The sequence below is a fragment of the Cherax quadricarinatus genome, chromosome 35 (assembly GCF_038502225.1).
Source record: "Cherax quadricarinatus isolate ZL_2023a chromosome 35, ASM3850222v1, whole genome shotgun sequence".
Classification (NCBI taxonomy): Eukaryota; Metazoa; Arthropoda; class Malacostraca; order Decapoda; family Parastacidae; genus Cherax; species Cherax quadricarinatus.
Window position 1 is genome coordinate 6,923,196 of NC_091326.1, and position 21,855 is coordinate 6,945,050.

General features: G+C 42.5%; 1 protein-coding gene across 3 annotated transcripts in view; it reads left to right on the forward strand.

Moving 5' to 3' along the window:
- Positions 1-21,855, forward strand: part of LOC128695161 (uncharacterized) — a 356,867-nt gene that overhangs the window by 236,534 nt on the left and 98,478 nt on the right. The window contains exons 1-2 of one of the 3 annotated variants that reach the window (XM_070091342.1): positions 13,396-13,421; positions 15,008-15,756. The exons of 1 other annotated variant lie outside the window; for it this stretch is intronic. The gene's annotated coding sequence lies outside the window, so the exon portion shown is untranslated. Of the gene's footprint in view, positions 1-13,385; positions 13,422-15,007; positions 15,757-21,855 lie in introns of those variants that run through there. One more of the 3 variants, XM_070091343.1, reaches the window with a different exon arrangement.

Sequence of the window (21,855 nt, forward strand, 5' to 3'; positions counted from 1 at the left end):
ATTTCTAAAATTTGATCAGTTTGTAAAAAGTGCTTAGAATTAAGATGTCATCCCACCGCTGCCACCAGTGTGGTGGAGTAAAAGTGGGTAAGAATAGTGAAGGATATTTAATATCCCACTGTTGTCATCAGTGTTGTGAAGTTAAACTGGGAGAAGTGGGTAAGAATTAATGGTGTTTATCAGGTAATATAACCCAGCTGACTCTGCCAGTTTGGTGTAATGAACAAAAATACAAGGTAATGATAGTTAAATATGACAAAAAGGGTTGTTAAATGCTGCCACCGCCCGGGAATTTTGGTTTTAAATAGAGGACATAGACCTGGAGCTACGCTTCTGGAAAACAGTTTACAAATCAACATTAAGGTAAATTATATGAAAGTGACCATGTACAAGCAACAGGTAAATAAATAAAATAAATGTCTTCTGACATCAGTGACATCTAGCTGACATCAGTGACATACTACTATATAGAAAGCCGCTTGTTATGCAGAGCATTTTGGGAAAATTACGTCAGTTTTGTCCCCAGGATGCGACCCACACCAGTCGACTAACACCCAGGTACCTGTTTACTGCTAGGTGAACAGGGACAGCAGGTGTCTTAAGGAAACACGTCCTAATGTTTCCACCCGTACAGGGGATCGACCCCCGGACCTCAGTGTGTGAGGTGAGTGCGCTACCAACCAAGCTATAGTACACTTCTCGAGTACTATAATTAAGACAAAAAACAAAAAAAAAGACAAGATTATTGTATTATTTAATACAGAAGACAAATTTACATAAATATATTGGCACGGGAAAATATACATTACATCATTTATGCTAGAAATATTCGCCAAGAAAACTGCAAATGCAGACACAAATATATGATTAACAACATAAAATGATTTAACACATGTTAAATGAGAGATTAAATATTAATTCTGGGTGCCTCACCCATCTTTCCAAGATTTCCATACATTTCCCTCTGTTGGGATCATTTCTGTTGTGTCTCATCCTTAGGTCAATCTGGTGCTAGTGATGGACGGTGTGTTCTCACCCCCCGCCTTGTTTAATTGTAATGGGTTCCTGGTCACAACCTGGTTTAGAACCATGAATTTCTGATCCCACACCTTGTTGATAGTATTGGATATATCCCCCACTTACTCGCTGCAACCTGCAGTATTATTTAACTGCAAATGTCCACATGTTACAGAGTGATATATAGTTACTCCCATTCTTCTGTAAAGCGTAGGATTGTCCACATGTCACTCAGTGGACCAGATTATTTGGAGTTAAATGATGCAGGTTGCAGCAACAAGATGGGCGATTAGAAATCCATTACTATCAATAAGGTAAATAATTAGAACACATTTATTAGTAAGGTAAGGTGTCAAAAATCCACCACTATCATACAAGGTGGGGATCAAAAATCCACCACTATCATACAAGGTGGGGATCAAAAATCCACCACTATCATACAAGGTGGGGATCAAAAATCCACCACTATCATACAAGGTGGGGATCAAAAATCCACTATCATACAAGGTGGGGATATCCACCACTATCATACAAGGTGGGGATCAAAAATCCGTCACTGTTAAACGAGGTAGGGATCAAAAATTCATCTTTATCAGATAAAGTAGGAGAGTCAGCTGGGTGATATTATCTGCTAAATACTAGTCATTAATTCTTAGCGCCAGTCACACTGGTGGCGGTGGTGTGATATTACCTGTTACACACCCTTCACTATTCTTACCCCCAGTTTAACTCCACCACACTGCTACCATCACTATTCTTTCTCCACCACCAATTTGTTCTTGTATAAGATGTTATCTGTTGGGGAAGACTCACATACCTGGATACCTGGAGGTTGCCTGGAGGTTATTCCGGGAATCAACGCCCCCGTGGCCCTGTCCATGACCAGGCCTCCCGGTGGATCAGGGCCTGATCAACCAGGCTGTTACTGCTGGCCACACGCAGTCCAACGTACGAGCCACAGCCCGGCTGATCCGGCACTGACTTAAGGTATCTGTCCAGCTCTCTCTTGAAGGCAGCCAGGGGTTTATTGGTAATTCCCCTAATGTTTGATGGGAGGCTGTTGAACAGTCTTGGGCCCCGGACACTTATGGTGTTTTCTCTTAGTGTGCCAATGTCGCCCCTACTTTTAACTGGGGGTATTTTGCATCGCCTGCCCAGTCTTTTACTTTCGTAGGGAGTGATTTCTGTGTGCAGATTCGGGACCATTCCTTCCAGGATTTTCCAAGTGTAGATTATGATATATCTCTCCCTCCTGCGTTCCAACGAGTACAAGTCAAGTGCTTCCAAGCGTTCCCAGTAGTTAATGTGCTTGACAGAACTTATACGTGCAGTAAAGGACCTCTGTACACTCTCTAGATCTGCGATTTCACCTGCTTTGAATGGAGATGTTAATGTACAGCAGTATTCCAGCCTAGAGAGAACAAGTGATTTGAAAAGGATCGTCATTGGCTTGGCATCTCTCATTTTGAAAGTTCTCATTATCCATCCTATCATTTTCTTTGCACGTGCGATCGTGGCACTGTTGTGATCCTTGATAGTGAGATCCTCAGACATTACTACTCCCAGGTCCCTTACATTATTTTTCCGCTCTATTGTATGGCCAGAGTCAGTAGTATACTCTGTTCTAGTTATTATCTCCAGTTTTCCATAACGGAGTAGTTGGAATTTGTCCTCATTGAACATCATATTGTTTACCGTTGCCCACTGGAAAACTTTGTTTATATATGACATATTACTTCGAATAAATATCAGTCTTCCACCCACCCAATGATGCCAGTTTCTGCACATGTTTACCTTCAGTTAGTGGAACAGTTCCTGGCCTGGCTGTACAAAGAACATACATTAAGTACAATGAACACTGTAACACTTACCAGAATAAGTGAAGACTGCACTCTGTACTGTTGTGGCATGAAACTATCTGGTAGAAAACATATCCAGACAGTTCCCTGCTTCGCAAGTGGAATTACCTGCTGTGTTTTTGGATAATTGTGCAGTTCCCGATTCACTGACAGGCTATTCAATGCTGGACTTTCTTGATTGTACTTTAGCATACAAGAGGCTTATTATGAGCTGTGAGTGGCTGACAAAGGTCCTAAACTGCTTCAGCATTGAGGATCAGCTCTTCAAACATAGGATTGTATGTATTAAACGCTACAGAAAAATCTGTAGCACAGTGGGGGATGTATACGAGATGGGAGGCTGTAGATTGCTCGGAACATGGCTATGAATATTAATGGACCAAATGAATGGGCAAGTCGCCCCCAAAAGGTGATCTTGAAATAGTTACCGCTTTCCATCTATGGCTAAGCTGTACAAAAACAAATAAACACGGTCCAGTCTTTGCGGTATTAAGAACGGAACATTACTTCTTTGGGTTAAGTCACACAGACAGTTCACACTTTTAGTCATGAAAGCCCCATAATAAGTAATCCTCATGGAATTTATCACTCACATCTGACACCATGAAAATGCATATTCCTTCCCTGCTCAGATCCTGCATTGTAACTAATGGTTACCTGCCTAAAATTCAAGATTGGCCCTAGGTAGACCTACCAAACTGAGGCTGACAGCTGTAAGACAATAAATATTCTTACTCTAGGAGCACCTTAACTCTATAATCATTTAGCTCCTGAGCACAGGAGCTAAACTTATATAAGACCTTGAAATATGGCCCGACATGAGGAGTCTAAGGCATCTTGTCTCTGGGAAGATGACTGAGCTACCCTTTACCCCTTCCAAACCTCCTAGTCATATTAACAACCCCATTCTTAACGGAAAAGACCCTCTTTTCCACGCTGGGAGGCGGGGGGGGGGGGAGAGGTTGTTTGACCTAGTCAAACTTAATTACTGCCCGTGATCGCCTATCATACGTAGCCTAGTCATCTCTGACTGACATTTACGACGTGATTCAGCTGGTGGCGTTTCAGGATGAGTCATGGATTCTTTCACTGGCCCGTGTAACTCCAGTGGTGCTAATCTATCTGTTGTCCTATTGCTAAAAGAACCTTAATTAAGACATCAGCTGTTCTGAGTATATCACTCACATCGGGATGTATGGCCACTGTTTTCCCCGAGAGACCATCTGGGCCTCGTAAGTATGTTTATTCAGGTAAGCATAAATAGTTATATCATCGTCAGTTATCACTGTGTCGCCGAATTTCATGGATGTCATATTATCAGGAACCACAGTCCGCTAGAAGCATTCCTTTAATGACCTAAGATAATAATAATAATAATAATAATAATAATAATAATAATAATAATAATAATAATAATAATAATAATAATAATAATAATAATAATAATAATCTTTATTTCTAAAAGTACATGATACAACTATTACAGCCCTAACTGACGTTACTGACATACTAGTTTTACTATTGACGCAACATTTGAGGTGGTCAGTCCCTTGAGGGACTGACCACCTCAAATACTATTTCTTCAAGGTTAATAGACTGATTACATCATCATTTCATTACTGCACCTGCTGCCTCTTTATTCAACAATAAAGATACCCAACTGCTGCACATGTGTCTTACTCAACACTTCTAAATTGTCCAGATCATCCGTGATGTAAGTTAGAGTTCTGTTGTTGACTCTTCTCGACTTTACTCACGACTCTTCTGAAGTCTTCGAAGTCGATTCTTTTACAGTGAAGTGTCTGAAAATAACACCATTATACCTCTCCCTTCCCCTCCATCTCTCCCCCTCCCTCTCTCTTCCCCTCCCTCTCTCTTCCCCTCCCTCTCTCTCCCCCTCTCTCTCTCTTCCCCTCCCCTCGTTTCCCCTACCCTCCCTCTCTCTCTCTTACCCCTCCCGATAAAAAAAATGAATAGTATGAAGTGGAAGTAAATATTATTATTAGTTATTGTGTAAAAAGTGTTGATCATCTTGAATGTTATTCATAAAATTGGGAACCTCGCCCGTCCCTATGTAGGTGGAATCGAGTCCTGCTGATTGCGATCTCTCTCTCTCTCTCTCTCTCTCTCTCTCTCTCTCTCTCTCTCTGTATATATATATATATATATATATATATATATATATATATATATATATATATATATATATATATATATATATATATATATATATATATATATATATATATATATATATATGCAAAACAACCACTGTGAAAGACTAGAGAAATTCCAAGCGCATTCGTGACTACTCACATTATCAAGGAACAATGATAGTTCCTTAGTGGCCCGGTGGCCTGGTGGCTAAAAGCTCCCGCTTCACACACGGAGGGCCCGGGTTCGATTCCCGGCGGGTGGAAACATTTCGACACGTTTCCTTACACCTGTTGTCCTGTTCACCTAGCAGCAAATAGGTACCTGGGTGTTAGTCGACTGGTGTGGGTCGCATCCTGGGGGACAAGATTAAGGACCCCAATGGAAATAAGTTAGACAGTCCTTGATGACGCACTGACTTTCCTGGGTGGCTAACCCTCCGGGGTTAAAAATCTGAACGAAATCTTATCTTGATAATGTGAGTAGTCACGAACGCGCTTGGAATTTCTCTAGTCTTTCACAGTGGTTGTTTTGCATATTCTGAAATCACCTGTTTACTGTGATCTTATTGCATATATATATCTATATCTATATATATATATATATATATATATATATATATATATATATATATATATATAGGTGTGTGTGTGTGTGTGTGTGTGTGTGTGTGTGTGTGTGTGTGTGTGTGTGTGTGTGTGTGAAAGAAAAAGAGATTGGATTATAATTGCGTGGTCAGTAGAGCACACAAGGTTATGATTGGTTATCATTCACATTCAGATTTGAGAAGTTTGCTGGATGAACCTGGTGTCTATCTTGTTGCTGTACTCACCTAATTGTGGTTGCAGGGGTCGATTCATAGCTCCTGGTCTTTTCTGTGTTGGCAGCGCCTCCATGGGCTGCGATGTTTCTGGTGTGTTGGCTGTCTAGGGGATCGGTCATGGGTGTGAATAGGTCAGCAGACTTCTTATTGGTAGTTTCGTGGTGTTAATAACGTCGTAGTTGAAGCGACTTAAGCAAGAACGAAGAAAGGTCTTGCTGCTTCGTCTGGGTGTCTTTCTCTTATATCTCCGTCTCCTTTCCTTGTGTTTTGCTGTGTCTTCCACGATGTTAAACTAAACTGTCCACGTTTTTTAGGTCCTGACGCCTATGTGAACGTCCCTGGGTGTTCCTGTCTCCTTCCTTATGCAGTTCTGATGGTGCTGAGCTTTAGTGAAGTATTGACGTCTTGGGAGAAGGCTGAGTAAGGAATAAATAAGTTTATTTAGGTATACACAGTTACATAGAATATCATACATAGCAGAATATGTCTAGGAACCTGGGATAACCCAAAAAAGTCAGAGTGACTTATTTCCATTTGGGTCCTTGTGATAATTATTATTTGTATTTAAAAGTTAAAAGAAAGTAAGTATCTTAACTATGTAAAAGCAGTTACAATAAAAGATGATATACTTGGGGAGAGGTAAAAATTAGTTATTTTAATACAAGAAATAACTCTCCTCCCTTTCTTTAGCCTTATTCATGAGGTACATTCTGGCTCTCTTCTTGAACTGGTTCATGTTGTGACAGGCTTTGACATGTGCAGGCAGTCTATTCCCCTCTTTTATTGCAGTACAGAAAAATGTCTTTGAAGCCTGACCACTGACAAGGTATTGCAAAGTTGTTCTCCCTTTCCCTTGCTCTGTAACTGCATTGGTTCTCGGCCTTAACAAAACTGGCAGTAAGATATTGGCGACACTGGTTGTGAGCAATTTTATAAACGTAAATTATCTTCAGTTGATCTACTCTGTTTTCAACATTCAGCATGTCCAGTTGTTGTAATTCATCCTGGCCTACATGCTCTCCTGGGACCCAGGTCCAGGATGAATCTCACCATTTTGTTCTGGGTGATTTGTAACCTATCTAAGTTTTTTTTGTTAAGGCAGAGTACCAGTAGATAGACACTGCTTCTGTCTTTACAACATTGTTCCTTATTAGTTACCTATTAAGAACCAGTTCGATGCCGTCAGACTACAGTCAGAAAGGCGAGATAAATATTAATTTTTCGTTAAATTATACCTGATCATTATTTATTAACCTGTTCAGTCACTGTAAAGCAAGATAAAGGAAGACTTTTTTGGGTTATCCCAGGTTCTCTACATATATGTTGCTATGCATGATTATCTATGTATCTGTATTTGTTTATACATGAATAAACTTACTTACTTATTAATTTCTCACAATGGAAAATATATGGTGTTCGTATTTGTAATAGTTAGTGGTTAAACTAAGCAGGTTCTAACAGTCCAAAGAAAATGATTCTTAAAATTTAGGTAGACTTCGCTAAAAATTTTAATGCCATAACTTCCAAGTTGAGAGTGCTAGAATATAGCGAAATAACTAATTGATCGAATTCAGATACTCATTAAACAAACCATTTAAATTTCTTTTGTGACGCTGTACCATTAGACTAATGACTGACTTTTTGTTATCCTAGGTAATATGCACATGTTAAACCCTGTATATTATAATTGTACTTCAGTGTACCTGTACTCTAAATAAACTTACTTAGCTTGTGGTTGTGCGATATATTAAGTATAACTGTCTCTGACTTTATTGGGTTATCCCAGGTTATCCTAGGTTATCCTTGATTAAATCTGCTTACTGTAATACTTGTATATAGCCACTACATTTGCGTCCTCAGAAACATTGTGCAGATTTGTGCTACAGGTTTTAAAACTGATGTCAAAAATGACAGGTGAAGTATATTATGTAAATGGTATTTGCAAGTGTACAAACAACTTAACAATGTGAACACCTGACACAGCAAGCTGCCTCAGGGTCGAAAATGACATATGTGAACTATAAGACGAAAGTCCATACCTGAAGTATACCTGGAGAGGGTTTCGGGGGTCAACGCCCCCGCGGCTCGGTCTGAGATCAGGCCTCGTGGTGGATTAGGGTATGATCAATTAGGCTGTTACTGCTGGCCGCACGCAAACTGACGTACGAACCACAGCTCGGCTGGTCAGGTACTGACTTTAGGTCCCTGTCCAGCCCCTTCTTGAAGACAGCAGGGGTCTATTACTAATCCCCCTTATGTATGCTGGAAGGCAGTTGAACAGTCTTGGGCCCCTGACACTTATCGTGTTGTCTCTCAGTGTACTCGTGGCGCCCCTGCTTTTCATTGGAAGAATGTTGCATCTCCTACCGAGTTTTTTGCTTTCATAGGGAGTGATTTTCGTGTGCAAGTTTGGTACTAATCCCTCTAGGATTTTCCTAATGTATATTATCATGTATCTCTCGCCTGCGCCATGTGGACTCTATAAGGGAGCTTGACCTGGCGTCATTAAGGAATCTGTATGATGGAGGTGACTCAGCCAGGTTATTGATGGGTATTAGTTTCGGATGGTATTGTTGTCAAGGCTGAGAGACTGTCTTACTGAGTACTGCTTCTACTAATAACAAAGTAACATACTCACAACGTATTAAGAGGCATGACAGTGGACTTTCTCACTTAATATATGCACTGTGTGAAGTTAAAAAGGGTATAAAATAAAAACAAGTTGATGGTTAAGACACATGTGCAACAGTTGGGTATCTTTATTGTTGAAACTTTTCGCCTACACAGTAGGCTTCTTTAGTCGAATACAGAGGCAGCAGTGTAGTAGTGAAGTGAACATGATGTAACCAGTCTAGCATGACCTGGTACTAATTGTCATACTGTTGCTTCATTCTAGCTTGGGCTGAGACTAGGTTTTTCGAAGCCACCTCTCTTGCAGCTGTCAAATGCTTCTGCGTTAATGAAGGTGATGTGCTCAATGATGGGTTTGATTTTCCTGTCCATACGTCTTTCAACACAGCGAGAGGACCACGCACTTGGTGTCCGAATATTAACTCAAACGGACTAAACCTGAGACTTTCTTGCTCACTTTCTCTCATAGTGAACAGAAGAAAAGGTATACCTTCATCCCAGTCTCTAGAAAAATGTTCACAATAAGCTCTCATCATAGACTTCAAAGTCTGATGAAATCTCTCTAGAGCACCTTGTGACTGTGGATGATAGCTGGTTGAAAGTACAGACTTTGTTCCTAGGTGGGATAATGCTTCTCGAAAGATCTTAGAAGTGAAGTTGGATTCCTGAACCGACTGTATCTCTCGTGGCAATCTAACCTGGGAGAAAAATTTCATTAATGCTCTAACAATAGCACGAGCATTAATTTTTCTCATAGGAATAGCTTCGGGATAGCGTGTTGCTGCGTTCATAATAGTAAACAAATATTGGTTCCCTAGTTTGGTTGTAGGCAGAGGACCAACACAATCTATAATAAGACGTGAGAATGGTTCACCATCAGGTGGAGGTGTGTGTGCTGGCTTACCTGTTGCTTGACAGACGTGACAATGTCACACATGATCAGCCACAGTTTCCTTCATTTTTTGCCAAGTGAAATGTTTCGCTAGTTTACCTAGTGTCTTCCTGACACCCATATGTCCTCCTATGGGATTATTGTGAGCAAAATCTATAGCTTGTTCACGAAATGTAACTGGTAACACTACAAGATGCTTGACTGTGGTGGAAACACTATCAGCAGATAACTTACATGTAATTTTCTCCTTCAGTACACCGTTACTATAATAGTAACAGTTATCGAGATCCTTTGCTTCACTCTCAGTAACTGCTATATCTCTCAGTCTTTCTAGTGACTAATCAACAAACTGATCCTTGATTAAATCATCATGAGTCAGAATTTTAACGTCAGTTGTGTCCTGACTATGCTGCTGAACGGGGGGGGGGGAAGTCAGCGTTAATGATCCTGAGTGCAGAGAATCACTTAACATATTCAAACCCAAATCATTGTCATCAGCTAACTCAACAGGAGGTAAGGATGGTCGTTTTATTTTTGACACAACTCTAGTAATTACACTGAGAGGAAATAAAATAGGCTTCTCTTTACAAACTTCAATGGCATAATTTTCATCAGAGTATTGTCAATAATAAGTGGTTCCTTACATACACCAGCTTGAAGGACGTCGTTTCCTATGAACAAATCTACTGACCTGGTAGGAAATGCACCATTAGATATGCCCACTAAAATATAACCAGGATAATAGCTTGTTTCAGTATATACTTTGTGAAGAGGTACTTTTATAACAGCCCCTCCATAGGCCTCTAACAATGCATCTATCTGGGTATAAATATCATTAGTTAAGGGCAGTAGATCTTCTCTCAACAAGGTGAAATAGCTGCCAGTATCTCGAAAAATAATTATCTCGGCTGGGATTCATCAAGTCCCACTTTTCCCTCTTAAGGTGGATGGTCAAGAGGTGGTTGCTATGTACGCGTGGAGTGACATATGGGGACGCTTGAAAGGGTTACTACTGAAGGCTGCGGTGAGGGAGATAATGTTCAAATTTCTCCACAATATATTGCCATCTGGGGAAGTGTTGGGTAATAGGCGTGCACAGAAGGATAGAGAATGTTGTGTGTGGGGGGATATCGATACCGTTTATCACAGTATATTTTTGTGCGAGGTTGGAATCGGTGAGAGAGTGGTTTGGCAGGGTTATACGTATGGTAGGTGGGGGTGGGATCAGTGTATTACGGCCATTAACATTGGGTTATCTTGTCACAGATTTTGTGTATACTTTGTGGATTTTAAGACATGCACCGGTACGTGAGCGAATCAGGGCGTTGGCAGCAACGGCAGATTAAGGACATCACCAGGGTATTCTAGGTTTTCGGAGGGATATCGTAGCTTTAGTATTAGGGACTTACGGGTTTTACAGTCTTAAGGGGAAATAATGGAGCTGGATTCTTGAGGAGTGAGTGGGCGTGTGGGGAGAGTTTGGTGCGGAAAGGTGTGATGTGAGGTGTGTGGGGTGTCTCTGGTGACAAGGAACATTTCATGTAATGTGTTCCTTGGGACTGGAAGCGTAGACCTGGTTATGGGTTAGGTTGCATAGGGCTCCCTTTTATATGTGTATGTTTTCTTGTATTATTGTACAAACGTGAGCCTCTTATGTGGTAGCATGTTAGTATAATGTACCTTATGGTAAGCTGTACGAGTCATTGTATTTCTGACGTAAGGTAAGCATTTACCATGTACTTAGCTTATGAATGCCGTAATCATAATTACTATTTTATGTAATGACGAGCATGTAGGTATGTACTCCAGGTATGTGTAGGTATGTACTCCAGGTATGTGTAGGTATGTACTCCAGGTTTACCTGGAGGTTATTCCGGGGATCAACGCCCCCGCGGCCCGGTCCATGACCAGGCCTCCCGATGGATCAGGGCCTGATCAACTAGGCTGTTACTGCTGGCCGCACGCAGTCCGACGTACGAGCCACAGCCCGGCTGATCCGGCACTGACTTTAGGTATCTGTCCAGCTCTCTCTTGAAGGCAGCCAGGGGTTTATTGGCAATTCCCCTAATGCTTGATGGGAGGCTGTTGAACAGTTTTGGGCCCCGGACACTTATGGTGTTTTCTCTTAGTGTACCAATGGCGCCCCTACTTTTTATTGGCGGCATTTTGCATCGCCTGCCCAGTCTTTTACTTTCGTAGGGAGTGATTTCTGTGTGCAGATTTGGGACCATTCCTTCCAAGATTTTCCAAGTGTAGATTATGATATATCTCTCCCTCCTGCGTTCCAACGAGTACAAGTCAAGTGCTTCCAAGCGTTCCCAGTAGTTAAGGTGCTTGACAGAACTTATACGTGCAGTAAAGGATCTCTGTACACTCTCTAGATCTGCGATTTCACCTGCTTTGTATGGAGATGTTAATGTACAGCAGTATTCCAGCCTAGAGAGAACAAGTGATTTGAAAAGGATCATCATGGGCTTGGCATCTCTCGTTTTGAAAGTTCTCATTATCCATCCTATCATTTTCTTTGCACGTGCGATCGTGGCACTGTTGTGATCCTTGAAAGTGAGATCCTCAGACATTACTACTCCCAGGTCCCTTACATTATTTTTCCGCTCTATTGTATGGCCGGAGTCAGTAGTATACTCTGTTCTAGTTATTATCTCCTCCAGTTTTCCATAACGGAGTAGTTGGAATTTGTCCTCATTGAACATCATATTGTTTACCGTTGTCCACTGGAAAACTTTGTTTATATCTTCTTGGAGGTTAACCGCGTCCTCAGCAGATGACAGCCTCATGCAGATCCTAGTATCATCCGCAAAGGATGATACGGTGCTGTGGTGTATATCTCTGTTTATGTCTGATATGAGGATAAGGAATAAGATGGGGGCGAGTACTGTGCCTTGTGGAACAGAGCTCTTCACTATGGCAGCCTCCGATTTAACTCTGTTGACCACTACTCTTTGTGTTCGATTTGTTAGAAAGTTGAAGATGAAGTTGAAGTTGAAGGTATGTACTCCAGGTATGTGTAGGTATGTACTCCAGGTATGTGTAGGTATGTACTCCAGGTATGTGTAGGTATGTACTCCAGGTATGTGTGGAGTACGGTACGTATATCGTTAAGGATGGAGGGGGTCAACGTATGGTTCTCCCCGAGGGGGGGAACAGTGTTGGTGGTGTATTCATTGTCGTTCTATTATGGTGGAGGAGGTAGGGGTATATAATTTCATATAGCGTGTATTTTGGTGTATTTTGTGGCAGGATGACATATTGGGCCATAATCCTCTTACCTGATGTTTCGTTTCGTATAGATTATAAATATCCTAGGCGACTTGAAATGTATATAGTGACTGTGAGAAGGACGCATAAATTACATGATATACTGTGATTATGAATTCTTTATTGTATACCTGTTTGATAAAGGATTCTGATTTTCATGTAAGTTTATTCGTTGTGTTGTAATGTTTGAAATAAAATATAAAAAAAAATGAATAAAGACTCATTGCTGAACGAATCTTGTCGCCAGATATACTTTCTGAACCTAGTCATCTGTTCTGAATAATATTCTCTAAAATAGCAGGACTAGAAGTATTACTAGGATCTTGGTGCCCTTGTTGCACCGAAGATGATACGAATTGTGTGGGGGCGCCAGACGCGCGATCATTCTCGTATATAGTTCTAATTTATAGCAATACTCTCTACAATGTCTTTTTCTATTACAGTTGGTACATTTAACTTTCTTCTCGGTATCTGACCTCTGTCTAGCCACAGAGACAAATTTAGGATTGTGAGTCTTCTCACTGCTAGGCGTATGACTTCATCCTTACGCTAAAATAATTTGCAACTGACAAATATATTACAGGAAAAATCTGTTGTACGTTTTCAATGTATTTATAGCGAATTTTTTTGTTGTTGTTGAAACGAAATAAATGATTAAAAATAGAAGTTTGTTACGGTACGACAGTATAAGTATTACTGGCGTTACATCTGGCAGCAAGGAACAGCATTCGACGCTTAGCAACCGACTCGACCAGCATCACTGTGACGGGTATGTATATGACAACCCTTATTAAATTCAGTTTAATTTTAAAAATTATTACTTTAATAACATTTATTATGCAGTTGTATAAGGCTTGCCGTACCCCCCTTCTATTTTTTGACGAGCCGCCACTGGTTGTTGAAATCTTTCGTGAATAACTGCATGAGGCTTTTCGACACAGGTTTTGACCTTGTCGCTGTATCGTGAGAAATACACGTTGATAACTTACAGGTAATAAGTTGTATGTACTTGTACAAAGGGCAAAGCAGCTGTACAAGTTTAAGCTGTATAGCCATTGTGGCTTAGCGTTTCTTTTTTATTATAATAATAATAATATACAAGTTTAAGCTCTGCCTGTTCAACCTGTGTGCATTATTATTATTATAATTAAGAAGCGCTAAACCACAAGGGCTATACAGCGCTGCAACCTGTGTGCAACATTGCAGCCCAGTGCTTACGTGACGAATTTATAGCATTTGCCTGATTTTCAGACACATCGAAGTAAGTGTCCAAGTCACTTTCAAAGAACTTAGGAACTATTGAGGCAGCTTTCTGCACGTTAATGTGTGTGTGTGTATTTGTGCATTCTGCAACTTAAGAGTAACTCTGGTCAGATCACTGACAATGATAAGGATATGTGTGAAATTCTCAATATCTGCTTCCTCTCAGTTTTCACCCAGGAAAATACTAGCGATATTCGTGAAATAATAGAATATGTGGAACAGGATAATAAACTATGTACGATTGCGGTAACTAGTGACATGGTCCTCAGACAAATAGAGAAACTAAAACCTAACAAATCCCCAGGTCCTGATGAACTGTTTGCAAGGGTGTTAAAGGAATGTAAAGAGGAACTTAGCATACCTTTGGCTAATCTTTTTAATATATCACTACAAACTGGCATAGTGCCTGATAAGTGGAAAATGGCAAATGTAATACATATTTACAAGGCAGGTGACAGGTCCTTGGCTTCGAACTATAGACCAATAAGCCTTACCTCCATAGTGGGAAAGTTTATGGAATCAATAATTGCCGAAGCAATTCGTAGCCATCTTGATAGGCACAGATTGATTAATGAATCTCAACACGGTTTTACAAAGGGGCGTTCCTGTCTTACGAATTTACTAACAGCCTCCTCGCAGCGAGTGACACTGTACCTCACTGCTAGAAGCCTCATTCTCCTCAACCACTCCAGCCACCTCACACTCACTCCCAGACCCATTGAGGTGGACCTTCAGCCTCCTAATCTCCTCCTGGAGAAACAGGACTTCCTCCTTCAACACCCCAACCTCAGATCTTAAAACCGTGCAAAAGCAAGCCATGGCTTTGTAACCGTCCACATTAATCCCCAAAGCAGCTCAGGGTCTGTGACCTCACGTGACGACTGACCACTGACCACCTCCTCAGGTAAATTAGCATAAAACTCTTCTAGTAGCATTAATTAAGTCAGGTCTTCTTGCATTACCACAAAAAGATACGAGTCTTTTACTCCTTAATCTATAAACCATAAAACAATAAAAATATCATAGTAATGATCATCATTGGGTTCTAAAGTATAAATACTTATAAAATTTCTTTGCCTACTTTCCTTGCAGTAAAGGATACCGAGCAAGCTGCTAGCTGTCTCCGCTATCTCGAGGAGGAGAAAGTCCAGTGTCTTACAGCATTTTGTGAAGGGCCAACCCACTGCCAGTTGTCGTAAGATTAACAAGGCAGCAAGACTCGTCTCTGAAGGTGTGTAACGATGGCTGACTATGAAACAGGCAAGATGTCAGAGCAGCCAACTGACAAGGAAACCCCCAAGGTTCCAGTAGCCCAAGTAGAGAGCAGGAGTATATGAACATCTGCAGGTATTCCCGGCTTCCCTACACCTGGCACAGGACTACAGTACCCTGAAGCAAGGGACTGCTCCGGCATTATTACTCAGACCGTTGACACCTTAGTGGCGTTGCTAGGGTTGGTGTCACCCAGGGCGGCATCATTTGTGTCACCCCAATGAAATCCAAGGGCCGGGGGATGGGTGGAGTAAACTCCAGTTACGTCACTACTGCATGACCAATGACTAATTTTTAGCAGTGAAAATTAAGAACCATAAACTGAACAGGAGAATACTTCTCAACTTTATTAATGTACTTTGAGTACAGCCAACAGATTCTACATTTATTCATCTTCAACAGTGAAAAAAAATGAAAAATTAAGAAAAACATGCTCTAAGGTCCATAGAGCATGTAGCAAGACTACCTGCTGAGACAGTCGAGGCTCTTGGTACTTTCCGAAACTCATTGCATTCAGTGCCGAAATAAATCTGTATAGCTTAGAGTGGATGAAGGAAGAAATCATCAAGGTCAGTATTCCAACATTTACTAAATACAGTGGTTTTGTAAAGCCAGATAAGTCTTTTTCGGGGAGAAATTTCCATCACGATTTTTTTTCAGTTAATGCAGGCTGACATCCCAAAGTGTGATCTTGTCATTCTTGGGACATCCCTCACTGTTAAGCCATTTGCACCACTGATATAGTTCCACTATCATGTTCATGACTGCTCGTCAACCGAGACAAGACTAGCTGCTTGGATCTAGACTCTTCCAACAACAAACGAGTTGTGGAAGTGTTTGGATACTGTGATTGTCATGTAGGGGGGTATTGTCACCTTGCTAAGGCAAGGTGACCATATAATTAGGTCTCCCTAGAGACCTCACAAGCCCAGCTGGACTACATCACATCCCCCTTTCTCCCCCAGTTTAAAATATCTGAGAACTAGGACAATTTGTCCTAGTTATTAAACTATTTTAATCCTAACCCCTTAATTCTATTACAATACAAAGACAAAATTATACATAACATAATACAAAATTATTCAATTACATATATTTCCCTCAACCTTCTCATCTACCACAAGGCAGCGTAATCAGTACACCTCGCAGTTGGCCAGCATAACATAAGAACATAAGAACGAAGGAACACTGCAGCAGGCCTACTGGCCCATGCGAGGCAGGTCCAAGTCTCCTACCGGCTTAAGCCGATGCACCCAACCTAGTCAGGTCAGGTCACATTGACTTAAGGGAGGAACACGGCAACCGACCTGGTAGCACAAGCTATCAGGTCCAACTCACACCCACCCACATCCACTCGTGTATTTATCCAACCTATTTTTAAAGCTACACAACGTTCTGGCCTCTATAACTGTACTTGGGAGTTTGTTCCACTCATCCACAACTCTATTACCAAACCAGTACTTTCCTATATCCTTCCTGAATCTGAATTTTTCCAACTTAAAACCATTGCTGCGAGTCCTGTCTAGGCTAGATATTTTCAGCACACTATTTACATACCCTTTATTTATTCCTGTCTTCCATTTATACACCTCAATCATATCCCCCCTAATTCTACGTCTTTCTAGAGAGTGCAGATTCAGGGCCCTTAGTCTATCCTCATAGGGAAGGTTTCTGATACATGGGATCAACTTTGTCATCCTCCTTTGTACATTTTCCAGACCATTTATATCCATTCTGTAATACGGTGACCAAAACTGTGCAGCATAATCTAAATGAGGCCTAACCAAGGATGTATAGAGTTGAAGAACAACCTGAGGACTCCAATTATTTATGCTTCTTGATATGAAGCCAAGGATTCTATTAGCTTTATTGCAAACACTTATGCACTGTTGTCTTGGTTTCAGATTACTGCTAACCAGAACTCCTAAATCTTTTTCGCAATCCGTAATATTAAGATCTACATTATTTAGTTTATATGTGGCATGGTTATTGTCCTGTCCAACATTTAGAACTTTGCATTTGTCTATATTAAACTGCATCTGCCACTTCTCCGACCACTGCATCAGTCTATTCAAATCTTCCTGGAGTGCTCGAATGTCCTCGTCAGAAATGAATTCGACGGCCTATTTTGGTGTCATCGGCAAACTTGCTGATGTCGCTCTTTATGCCCTCATCTATGTCGTTTATGTAGATTGTGAACAGCAGGGGGCCCAACACTGACCCCTGTGGAACACCGCTCGTGACGCTTCCCCACTCTGATTTCTCCCCATTTATGCAAACTCTCTGCTGCCTATTTGTCAACCATGCCTCTATCCAGGAAAAAATTTCTCCTATTCCATGTGCCTTAATTTTCCTCAATAGTCTCTGATGTGGGACCCTGTCAAAAGCCTTACTGAAGTCCATATAACAGTTGCTCTCTGGTGCGAAGCCTCCTTACCCGTCATTTCTCCTTAAAACTAAATATCGGGCTCCAGTGCCTTCCCTACTTCTACTAGAAATGCACTAGCCAATGCTAGTCACCCTCGCACGTTAACCATTGGGCCAAACCTCTCTAGGCTTCTTTGGCGTGGAAAACTGCTCCAACGGGTTGCATTCTTTCAAATAACTGCAACTGGACCACTTCACGACCACCAAGGTCGCATTTTCAGCACACTTCACATGCACACTTCAACGTCTGAAAATCGAGACAGGGCAGGCATCGCAGCTAGGACCCTCCATTATCCTATGCCACTACTAGGATTCACTGGCCTCTTAAAACAAGGCGGCCATAATCACTGGACCGTATTCAAGGTCACCTTATTCCACACAGGTAACACTAACACTTCTGGCAAGTCAAAGTAGGCTGGGGACATCTCACACTCTTAATTGTCTCTCATGGCTGGCAGGACATCCCCGCATACCGGTCGTACAGGTTGACCACAAGGCAGGATACACCTCCATACCGCCCTTGAAAACAGGCTGGTCCCAGCAGCTGGAGTCCATCTCCGCAGCTGACGTCCTTCCACATCTCCGAGGATGGCAACTCCTTCATAGTAGATTCTCCTGTCCTGGCACACCAGCCAGAATCCCTCACACACCACTGCAGCATCACCGCCATCTCCTCCTCTTGAGCTAGGCAGCATCACAGCACGGCCACAGCATATCCATCATCACAGCACGGCCACAGCATATCCATCATCACAGCACGGCCGTATCACAGCAGCACACAGCACGGCCACAGCATCGCAGCACGGCCACAGCATCGCAGCACGGCCACAGCATCGCAGCACGGCCACAGCAACGCCTCACGGCTACAGCATCGCAGACAGCATCACAGCAGCCGACATCAGCAGCAGCAGGCTATGGCCAGTTGTGTTGTATAGCCCTTGTGGCTTAGCGCTTCTTTTTGATTATAATAATAAATATGGCCAGTTGCTCGAGGTGAGGTGAGGTCACTAGGTCATCAACAGCAAGTACGGTCACCCATCCCTGGCAACTGCGGGTAACTGGCGGTCCGCGGGTGATGGTCACAGAGGCTGGGTGACGCAGACAGACACCCACTACACTGGATGACAGACCAGGGCAGCAGTACATCTACTGGGGCACATCAGCTGGGTGACTGGGCACATCAGGTGGATAGCAATCATAGGCAACTCTTCAATGGGTGACAGTTGTGGGTAAGTCTTCCAAGGCGGACTGGGTGACTTCTCATTCCTCTGTAAATATTCAATTTCGGCCAGTAATTGCTTCCCCCAAAAGTCTCACCCAAATACTGATATTCTCCACCATTTATCCCAAACCAACAACCAACTCCACCAAATATAATATTACACCCAAACAATTATTCAGACCCACCATCAAAAAAAGGTCAGTTAAGGTCACTAGGATTATAATATCACACAGATATTTACTTTAGATTTACACACAAGAAAAAAAGTGGTAGCATAACATAAGTATAACCGAGCAGTCAAAAATAAGGCACATGGGACTGGTTCCTACTATAAAATTAAGAAGAACCACCACCGCTTAGACACCATGTCATGTAGGGATGTGTAATGGAACGTAACGGATAATTGGGGAATATGGCAGCGGACAGGCAGGCGCGGTGGTAGGAGGGAGTTAATTAGCGGAGGTTAATTAGCTGGCTTCATGGCGTATCACAGACATATGATACATAGTTATTAGTCAAGACATTCTTCCACTTTGGTCGATATTCCCTCTCCTAGCACTGGACGGCCGGGCTCGATACGACGTATGCTGTCAGTGGCCCTGAAACCCAACAGAAGAAGAATCCCGGATTGTTGGTTTACTGGCATGCTGCATCTGCACTACTTGCGGTGCTGGGGTCCTCTTGGGCGCAGAGGGGGAATTATAACCCTTTCCTCCTCGAGCTTTTCCTCTGCATTCCCCCTTTTTTTATTTTTTTCTAGAAAAAAGAAAAGTAACATAACCATGGAGTCCCAAATCCATGAACCCGGGCCCCTTCCTGATACCACACTCTGTTCCGATCCTGTCTCGTTTCTTGACCACTCTTCGGACATCTCATTCCCCTGTACCTCTTGCTGGTGCCGTTTCGTCACCCACTCCAGGTACCGGGGGTTCCGCCTTGACTCCTTTCATACATCTGACCTCCGCACTTCTTTGACTATGCTTCTGGCTTCTCCCTCTACGGTGCTGTTTCTCGGCCTTCTGTCTGACCGTAGGTTATCCTGGAAACCTCACATTACCTCTCTGAAGGCAACTTGTCATACCGGGCTGAACTTCCTTAAAACCTTCGCTCATCTTTCATGGGGGGCTGACCGTAGAACTCTCCTTCGACTATATTTAGCCTAATTTTATCAAAACTCGATTATGGCGACCAGATACATTCAGCGGCCTCTCCTGCAACTCGAGCTTTAATCCCATCCATTACCAGGGATTACGTCTATGCCTCGGTGCTTTTAGCTTTTCACCGGTTGAGAGCCTATGTGCAGAGGCGAATATTCCGTCCTTGACCGATCACCGTGATGCTGATTGCTTTCGCTATTATGTTTGCTCTCATGACCTCCGCAGTCCTTCCATATAAAGGATAGTCACTGATGTTAGTAGACGTTCTTTGTTTGTTCGTCGCCCCTGTTTACTCTGTCCCATTTCTCTTCGCCTACATTCGCTCGTCTTCTCTTCAGCTACCATGTAGCATCTCTTTTCCCTACTCCCTTGGGAAGTTTCATCGGTTCATGTCTGTTCTTTCCCACTGCCATGCGCGAAAGCCCAACTGCCTACGGTGGCTTCTCGTTCTCTTTTTCTTAACCACTTCCGATCTAATTCTCATGCCATCGTAGTGTACACCGATGGTTCCAAGTCTTCTGACGGCGTCGGATTCGCAGCAGTTTCCGGACAGCGTCGTGCGAGGGCATTTATTATCCTCGGCTACCATTTTTACGGCTGAATTGTATGCCATTATCGTAGCACTTATCCGTATTGCATCTATGCCTGTGTCACCATTTTGCTCCAATCTCCTTCCCCTACCCCTACCCCTTTATCGTGCTAACGCTTTCCCCCTCCCATTCCCAAGCATCCCCTTTCCTCCATCCCTGACTCCCCACTACCCTTCCAAAACCTACCCAGTCTTCCTACCCTGGGGACTGTGGTAGACTACGGCAGACTCATCATTCCTCTCTCTTCCTCCCACTCCCTCTCTTCTCTCCCTCTCCATTATAAAAATATCGTTCACAGTGGAAGATTTGCTATCTTAACACATGTAAATGTCCTTTTCTCCTCCTCCACTCCCCTCATATTCTCCTCATCTTTCCTCTCCACCGCAGCCTAGGTGGGATTACCTGTGTGGATCAATTAACCATCAACTGTGTGGATCAATTAACCATCATTACCTGTGAATCAATTAACCATCTCCACCTGTGGATCAATTAACCATCTGTGTGGATCAGTTAACCATCTGTGTGGATCAATTAACCATCATTACCTGTGTGGATCAATTAACCATCATTACCTGTGAATCAATTAACCATCTCCACCTGTGGATCAATTAACCATCTGTGTGGATCAGTTAACCCTCACCACCTGTGGATCAATTAACCATCATTACCTGTATGGATCAATTACCCACCATCACCTGTGAATCAATTCACCACCACCTGTGTAGATCAATTAATCACCACCTGTGTGGATCAATTAATCACCATCACCTGTGTGGATCAATTAACCACCATAACCTGTGTGGATCAATTAACCACCATCACCTGTGTGGATCAGTTACCCACCATCACCTGTGGATCAATTCACCACCACCTGTGTAGATCAATTAATCACCACCTGTGTGGATCAATTAATCACCATCACCTGTGTGGATCAATTAACCACCATCACCTGTGTGGATCAATTAACCACCTGTATAATGAACTCCCCTCACTAGGTTCCTCCAGCAGACCATGGTCACTAGGTTCCTTCAGCAGACCATGGTCACTAGGTTCCTTCAGCAGACCATGATCACTGGGTTCCTTCAGCAGACCATGGTCACTAGGTTCCTTCAGCAGACCATGATCACTAGGTTCCTTCAGCAGACCATGGTCACTAGGTTCCTTCAGTAGACCATGGTCACTGGGTTCCTTCAGCAGACCATGGTCACTAGGTTCCTTCAGCAGACCATGGTCACTAGGTTCCTCCAGCAGACCATGGTCACTAGGTTCCTT